This window comes from Chrysemys picta, chromosome 3 (genome assembly GCF_011386835.1).
Source record: "Chrysemys picta bellii isolate R12L10 chromosome 3, ASM1138683v2, whole genome shotgun sequence".
Classification (NCBI taxonomy): Eukaryota; Metazoa; Chordata; order Testudines; family Emydidae; genus Chrysemys; species Chrysemys picta.
In genome coordinates this window covers 12,325,238-12,334,015 of record NC_088793.1, presented here as the reverse complement: position 1 = coordinate 12,334,015, position 8,778 = coordinate 12,325,238, and the positions used below count along the sequence as shown (strand labels likewise).

Sequence of the window (8,778 nt, the reverse complement as noted above, 5' to 3'; positions counted from 1 at the left end):
TGGTCAGCCAGGGCATTTTGGACACTGCTACAGTTCAATGGATCGTAGATTCCAGTGTTTTATACAGAGTTTCCTCCCCAGGCTCTACCAATGAGATGTCTGACCTCTTCTCTCCTTGGTTGTGCAAAGTGAAATAGTCTATCTACAGAGGGCCTATGAACCTATGACTGAAAGACATGCTTGCTAAATATAAGGGACTCCCTGCGGGATAAATTAGAAAATCTCCACTTACTATGTAACTATGAGTGAGCCTATCTGAAAGAAGACTGCTACTAATAATTTGCATTGAAATCAGCTGGTAAGTTTCTCTAAGAATGGGATCAGTGAAGTCATCCATCATACAGATAGGTTATTGCAAAATTACCTCCCACTTCTTTCCAAGTTGCTCTAGTCTGCTGTCTCTGCACTCCACCTGCAATTCTTTCTGTTTATTCTAGATTTGGAGTTGATAATCTCTCCTGCTTTCCAGCTGTTTGACTGTTCTCCTGGGGGATCCATTCTTTCCTGCAGTTGAAGTAGAATTAAAAAATATATCTTGGTACTATTAGAAATGCTTTTATTTTTTGATTAAATGTTTTGAAATGAACAATTTTTGTTTTGATTTGAATCACGTGGAAACAAATCCAAACATTTTCATTTTGGGGGGTGCAGGAGCAGTTGCACTTTTTTCTCTTTCTAAGGGGAAAAGAGAGAGTGGAAAAAAGGGGGAAAGTCCGTAAAAAATGAAAACTGAACCATTTTTCATTTGTTCCATTTGATTCAAATCAAAACAAAAATTGTTCATTTCAAAACATTTTGTCAAGAAATCAAAAATCTTTGAATGGTTTGAACATTTTTTCCAATTTCATCTCATTGGAAAGAAAGAATTATTATTAATTATTGTTATTTGTTTTGTGGTAGTATTTAGGAGCCCCAGTCTTGGCCTAGGACCCCATTGTGCTAGGTGCTGTACAAACACCATCCCTGCCCCAATAAACCCTTCAGTCCCTCACTCGTTCCCCCTTTTTATCCACTGGTGGGGGGTGAGACCTCAAACCCCACAAAATTTCAACCCCGTTTTATTCAAATCACAATACAATTTTTGTACCGAACCATTTTGTTGAAAAATAAGAAAATTCAGTGAAAAATTTCCAACAAAATAAAACAAAATTCATTTTGTCAAAAACTTTTCCTAGAAGAGAATTCCCGCCCCCCCCCCCCCCTTTTTTAAGCTAGCCCTACAAATCATACAGCGTGAATTACAAATAGAAAATAAACAAAGCAATAGACTAGGGCCAAGGTTTTCAAAAGTGATCAGTGATTTTTGGGTGCTCAACTTCAGAAACCTTCGAAAGGTCTTAAGTGTCAGAGGACAGGTGCTCAGTTCTTTGGGGGGAAAAACAGGTCCCAGAAGGTGTGCCAGTTTGAGTACCCCCAAAGTGAGGCCCTTAAAATCACTTGCTGCTTAGGAAAATCTTGGCCACAGTATTTTAATAAAAAGAACAGGAGTACTTATGGCACCTTAGAGACTAACAAATTTATTTCAGCATAAGCTTTCGTGGGCTACAGCCCACTTCTTCAGATGCATAGAGTGGAACACACAGACAGAAGATATTTATACATACAGAGAACATGAAAAGGTGGAAGTACCAATACCAACTGTAAGAGGCCAATCAATTGAGATGAGCTATCAGTAGCAGCAGAAGAAAAAACTTTGAAGTGATAATCGAGATGACCCATAGAAGGTGTGAGGAGAACTTAACATGGGGGGAAAAAATGCAATTAGTGTAATGACCCAACCATTCCCAGTCTCTGTTTAGGCCTAAGTTAATTGTGTCTAATTTGCATATTAATTCGAGTTCAGAAGTCTCTCTTAGACTGCAAAAAGAACAGGAGTATTTGTGGCACCTTAGAGACTAACAAATTTATTAGAGCATAAGCTTTCGTGGACTACAGCCCACTTCTGTAGTCCACGAAAACTTATGCTCTAATAAATTTGTTAGTCTCTAAGGTGCCACAAGTACTCCTGTTCTTTTTGCGGATACAGACTAACACGGCTGCTACTTTGTAACCAGTATTTTAATATACATTTATGCTCAGAAAAGTGACACAGATAGGCATCTAAAAATCCAGCTGTGTTATTTGTTTATAAGTGGGGATTGGGGATTCGCTGGTTAACTGGTTGTTCGGTTTAAATTCTCCTGTGTGCTGGTGAGCAATGCAGCCTGCATCTGAACAATTCCTGCTGGTCATGAGAATAAACCCAAAGGCGGCAGCAGGACTCCACCAGGAATCATTAAAGGTGGGTATAGGAACATGGAACCCTGCAGGCTCCTGGGCAGAAGAGAGATAGAGGCCCATGGGAAAGCACGGGCATGAAGAGCAAGCTGAAAGCCTTGAGGAGTGAGGAAATCATCAGGAGTAACTTGGGAAAGAAACCAGCCCAATTGAAAGGACTCCTCCTTGATGTTTTTGTGTGTTATCTACTCCCTGATTTGAAAGGATAATTATCTTTGTACCTGCTGTAAAAGTCAAGGGTCCCCTTGCTGCTGTACAGTGTCTGCCCCACTGAATAAACAGTGAAACAGGTGGTGAGGAGGAGGGAGGTTCCGCAGCAACTCCAGAATAAACTGAAAGGCTACGGCTCTCAGGGCAGAGCCACCAGATCAGAGCAACAGGCCTTTTCATTCCTCTAATTCTCCACCTATACAGATGACGTAGGGCCAGAAAAGACGACTGTGTTATCCAGGCAAGCCCCTGTGCTTCGCAGGAGTGTTCACAACATAGAAATCATTGACTCGTGAAAATCAAACAGGAAAGAACAGGTAGGTCATCTAGTCTGCCCTTCGGGACCAGTGCCAGATTGATTTTAGCAGTCCACTGCCTTGTGTCCTGTGCAGTCTAGTGGAAAATGTCCCAAGCAATGCGGCTTCCACCTCTTCCTTTGCGATGTGCTAACACTGTCTAATGGTGCTTATGGTGGGGATTATTTACTGATTGCCAGTCTGAATTTACACTGGTTTAGGTGCTCAGCTACTAGGGCACTGGGGTCTCTATACGGTTGATTGAGAGTCCCCATTACTCCTATTCCTTGTCTACACACAAATGTTGCACTATTTTATCTTCTACCAATGTAGCTAATCCATTGCATTAAATTGGTTTTGTACATTCACACTGTCACAAGCCATATCGCAGTGCGAGGCTTGTGTCTACACAGCATTCTGCTCACATAGTTTGAATGGCATTGCATTGTGGGTAATTATCTCCCAGGGTCCTTTGCACTGTTTCCAGCCGCAAAGCCTTCTGGACAGTTATCACAATGGACCGTGGGTGGCCTCCTTATTTCCTCTCTTTCCTAGAACTCATTTGATTCCTGTGCCATTTTCAAGCTGACGAGTATTGCAATCCTGTGTGTGGAATGAGAAGAAATCAGATCCTCTGGTATGCTAGCTAAGGTACGTATCTGTTACTGTCGCTTCTGAGTGCCTCACAATCATCTCCTCTCAACACCCTGATGAGGGAGGGAAGTGCTGTTACCTCTATTTTAAGGATGGGGAATGGAGGCACAGAGAGAGACTAAGTCCAGATCCTTAAAGGTACTTAAGCGTTGCGTTACTGACTCGTGCAATGCCTAACCATTAGAGCCCAGTGGGATTTTCACAAGCAGGCCAGCTGAGTGGGGAACTGGCTAATCTAGTCAGGAGCGAAATGCTGAGGAGACGGGTGGGGAGAAGAGAGGGGCTTAGGTGCCTAAACTGGTGACCTGGTGCACCTAGCTCATGGTGCTTCAACTGGTGGCCTACAGGGAGAAAACCAGCCCATGGGGATGATTTCGTCTGGCCCCTGAATATGTTCGCCATCCCAGAAGAACTACTCTACAAAATGGTGTCCTTTGCACATCATGACCTCTCACTCACCAAACTTACAATGTAACGCTGCATGGAGGACAATGATGGGCCAGAGATAGGTGCCTCCTTCTGCTTGGGATCTGCAGTCACAAACTCTCTCCTGGAGTTAGGCTTCTAAGCAGGGTCAGTCGCTTAGGTAGCCCATGCCATAGAAGCCAAGACTCACTCTCTTTCAGTCTGCTGCTCAATATCTTTCTCACGCTCACCCTATGTTTCCCTGAGCTCTGGGGCGTCCTTTCTGATGATGGTCTGCTGCCCCCTCCCCACCTAACCATAGCCTGTCTTTGGCCTTCCTGGTGTTGGGGTAACAGGTCTTAGGCATGCTCAGAGCCCGCCTATAAGATTAGGTCCCTATCAAAAATAGGCATTCTCCTGTTGAGTTGAAAAATCCCACTACATACCTCCAGAGTTTGGGTTTGAGTGAGGGCTGTGAAAAAGCCATTAGCTGTGGGGTTGGCCAAGGGGATTTAGGTGCCTGTGGAGTTAGGTGGCAGCTGAGCGGCAGCTTTGAAAATGACAGTGGCACCTAAAGGATGGACTTAGATGCCTAAGAAACTTTAAGGGACTGGGCCTAAATGACTTGACCAGCTTCACACCAGAAGTCTGTGGTGAAACCTGGAATTGAAGCCAGGTCCTCAAGTCTCAGGCTGGTCCCTAGCTCCAGGACCATCCTTCCTGTCCTTATATTGGAGAAGCACAATGAGGGGTCTGTGGTGGTTGCCAGGATATTCCACAGAGCCTGGTAACTGTGGAAGGACCTACCTGGCCCTCTGCTCCCTGTATTGCATCCCCTCCTGAAGATCCCGTCTCTATGCTGGACAAGGCCTGTATGAACTTTGCTGACAGTGGCACATGGGTTCTATGGTTCTATGTAAGATAGTCGCAAGTCGTGTGGCAGTATCAGCAAAGTTCATACAGGCATTGGCCATGACAGAGACAGGGTCTTTGGGAGGGGAAGCAATGTGGAGTGAGGAGGGCCAAGCAGGTCCTTCCACAAAGCCCCTCCCCTGACAAGAGCCAGGCTTATCCCACTGAAATTTCTCCGCAAGACACACCCTGGTGACCTGAATGTGCAGCTGCAGGTACTTTTGCCTCATTAACAGAGATAAGTGAAATTGCACAGTGTGGGTTATCACTGTGTCTCCCTTTGTGTAGGGGAGGCCTGCACATTGCCCTGAGGGACATTCTGGGCCCAGACAGCGCTGCTGGCCAATGAGGAGAGGATAAATTACCCTATCTTCTTCTCATCCCTCCCACTTTGAGGTGGTTTGCACCCCTGGAATGCTAGGAGACAGCAATAAATGTGTGACAGCCGCCATCTTGGCTGATACACCCGCGATTGAACCGAAGAGCTGCAGAGCTAACAGCAGGAGCTGTTATAGCTTGAGTTAAACAGCCAAGACTCTCCAGTTGAGGCTGTAATGTCTCACTTCCTTTGCAAGTTGGGCACTGAGGGGGACCTGTAACATACACGGACCAGTGAGTTACACACACACGCTCCAGGGTGAGGAGGCTGATTATCTCTACTCATTGTGTCAGGGGCCCAAGAAGGGGACGGTTCTTGCACCTTCACACTTGCAAGAACGTGGCCTGGTCTATCCCTGGGCTCTCCATTTCTGGAAGCAAAGCAATAGAAATATGTGTTGTTATTATTGTATTGCGGTAGCACTGCAGAGCCCCAGTCAGGGACCAAGCCTCCGTTGTGCTACGCGCTGCGGAAACAGAAGAAAAAGAAGGAAACTTTAAGCCAAAGAGCTTCCAACCTATATAAAATACCGTTCCAGCCGGCATCCAGGTGGAGCAGAAGGGGTAGGTTCTGGCCTATAAATCCCAACACTGCCTGGATGATCCTACATGGAAGACCACCACGCCCCCCCCCCCCCCCCCCCGTGCCATTGCTGCTCCAGTCAGCATGGCCACTCGAGCTGCTGCTCCCTGGTATACTAGGGAGTGAAGTGTTGCCAAGGCTTTTGCAGCTTTGGAATGCACTACCCACCTCCATCTGCAACAGCATGAATCTACAAGCCATCTGGGCATGCTGAAAAGCCCAGTTTCCTCAGCAGGCACTCAGGGAAGGAGCAGAGAGCTGGGGCTGGGGTTTCATTAAGGAATATTGGGAGGCTGGAGATGGCTGGGGGTGATGGGGATTAGTTGAGGATCCTGGCGGGATATTGTATGTTGGGAGGGCTGTGCTGTCTGTGATGGTTTGTAACCGATGGCCAAAGGTGCCTAGCGACTGAGTTAGGAGCAGCTCCGTGTGTTTGTTTATGATTAAATGAATGAATTAAACATGATGCTATCTGGTAAAAGGGAGAAAAAAATGGATCCTTCAGAAGTGACAGCTGTACAACAGCCAATAGATAGTCACACAGCTGAGGAGCAGGAGGGCCTATCTCCAGGGAGTGATTGTCAATAGAAAAGATGACATACTGAGGGCAGAGTGGCCAGATAAGAGCAACATCAAAGGGGGTTTGGAGCAATTTCATGGACGCCAGAGCTGCACCCTAAAAATCCCCACATGGTAAATTAATCTTCTTTCCTCCTGATGAAACTGGATAAATGCAAGGACTCTCCCTCCTCATTCTTCAGAGGAGCATCAGTCTCACTGTCTCTCCGTGCCTCTTCTCTGCAGTGACTCTGTGATCCAGCCAATCTTCAGCCATGAAGACCCTTTACCTTCTCCTTGCTGTTGCTTGCTTGGTTTTCCATGTCCAGGCCAGTCCCACGCCCGTTCCCGGGGATGTGCCACAAGATGAGCCCAAAAACCTAGATGCTGCGGAGGATGATGGGATAGGAGTGGAAGATGTTGATGTTGCCGAAGGTAAGATGGAGAAAAATATGTTTGCCAGTGGAATATCTGATTACGTGAGAGAACAATATCCATGTTCTGTGGAGAGACTGTTGTAGATAGCTATGTATAAGTGTGTATATGTATGTATGTCTGTGAGTGTGTGTGTGTAAGCAATAACATACAACAAAGTGTGCCTGATACACACATACACACAGATCTGGTGCGTTGGAGGATACAAAGTGGCCAGATATTTCAAAAGAATTTAGTGAGGAGCATGGGCTCTTTTGAAATTTACCGTGGGGACCTGCTGGCTGCTGGCTAAACAGCCTGAATTGAGGGTGCTGAGCATTGACAGTCCACCCCTGAGCTCCTCAGAGATTCCAGGCCCAAACTATCACTGGGTTATATTTAAACTGGCTCTGTCACTGCTCGGCAGTTGCTATGCCATCAATCTTCACCTCCGCTGTTGCCCGACTTTCTGTTCCCCATTTTGGGCAGTTTTCTTGAGAGAGAGTCTGATTGGCTTACACAATGTTAGGGGTTGATTTTAAAGTCATTGGTGACGCTCTAGATTGTTTTAAACATGTGACGGAAAAGAAGAAGAACTAAGGGTGGGCCTCTCCTACCCCTCCAAATGTGAACCCAGGTGAACACTGAAGATTTTCCAAATCTGCCCCCAAATCTTCATCTCAATTTTGCAAGTGGCCCCTCTCTTTACACTCAAGTCTCATAATATCTAGGATTTTGGTTTGACCCACTGTAAAGAGAGGGTCCCTATGAACCCGTATGTTGGCTTATCCATAAGGTAGCCATGGAAGAAAGCCTCTGTGTGGGGGGAAGGGCACGGGAGAAGGGAAAGGATTTCATTGAAAAGAGGCTGTAGTTATTTTGTATGTGTTAACATAGGAAGTTATTTGGTTTGATTGTTTAATCCAGAATGGTTTGTCTGTCTCCGTGGTGTTACTGGTAGCAGTTGTATGGGTTTATAATTATGACTGATAGTCTGGCTGTAAGGATAATGCTTTCAGACCATTTGTAGCTGACTTACCTGTGCTCAACACCTGCTAAATGGACTGTCTCTCTTGTTCTGAAATTCCCAGATCTCAAATTTATGAATACAAAAGTCACAAAGGTTCTTTTTCTTTCTGCAGATTCCGATGTTCCTGACAGCCCCTTTCAGTGCCTGCAGGCTCGTGGTATTTGCCGACCGCTTCGGTGCCGTAGGAATGAAGGAAACATAGGAATGTGTTTTCGTAGGGTACCTTGTTGTTCAAAATAAAAGTAAAGAATGCACTGAGTGGAGATTGAAGAACTTCAGACAGGGGATTCAGAGCATCCAGACAAAATCTGTCCATATAAATTAACATCAAGCGATTCTGAAATCATGGTCTATAATTATAAACAATTCTTGCACCAGTATTACCGTGTGTGTGTGTGTGTGTGTATTTCCCCAAGGGTAACTTATCAGCCTGGGTATTTGGGATATATGGAAACCTGAATAGATTTGCAACTCTGGGTGTAACTGAGGCAGACACATGGGGTCCTCCCATGGAGAGGGAGAAACAATGGAGCTCACAGCTGCTTTCCCATTTCTGTACAACAGCAAACTATTGTTACCTCCAGCTTTTCTCCTCAAACTAGCTGCTTTTCTCGACCCATATACTCCTGCTTGCTCCCACCTCTCCCTCACAGCCCTTTACCGTGACCTCTGGAAGAACCATCTCTAGAGGGACTGGTCTTTACAGGAAAAAGTGTTGTGTTAGAAGAGGTGTTAATGTCTGAACAGAGAAGTCAGTGCCGCCTAGTGGCTAGAGCACTGGACTGGACTATAGGAGACCTGGGGTCTATTTCTGGCTCTAGCCTGTTAGGTGACCTTAAGTAAGTCACAGCACCTGTCTCTGCCTCAGTTTCCCCATCTGTAAAATGGGGATAATGATACTGACCTCCTTTGAAAAGTGCTTGGGGTCTACTGATAAAAACTGCTAGATGTAACAGTTAGGCATTATTTGAACTAACAAGTATAGACAGGAACGTTTGTGTTTAAATTCAGATTTAGCCTATGGTGCTTCACCTCCTGTCACATTTTTAATCACGACAGCA

At 45.5% G+C, this 8,778-nt stretch overlaps 1 long non-coding RNA gene across 1 annotated transcript; it reads left to right on the top strand.

Moving 5' to 3' along the window:
• The first annotated feature begins 2,221 nt into the window (after positions 1-2,221).
• Positions 2,222-5,252, top strand: LOC122173600 (uncharacterized). Its single transcript, XR_010599199.1, has 3 exons — positions 2,222-2,804; positions 3,339-3,434; positions 5,043-5,252. It is a non-coding gene; the product is annotated as an uncharacterized LOC122173600 (long non-coding RNA).
• The last annotated feature ends 3,526 nt before the right edge of the window (positions 5,253-8,778 follow it).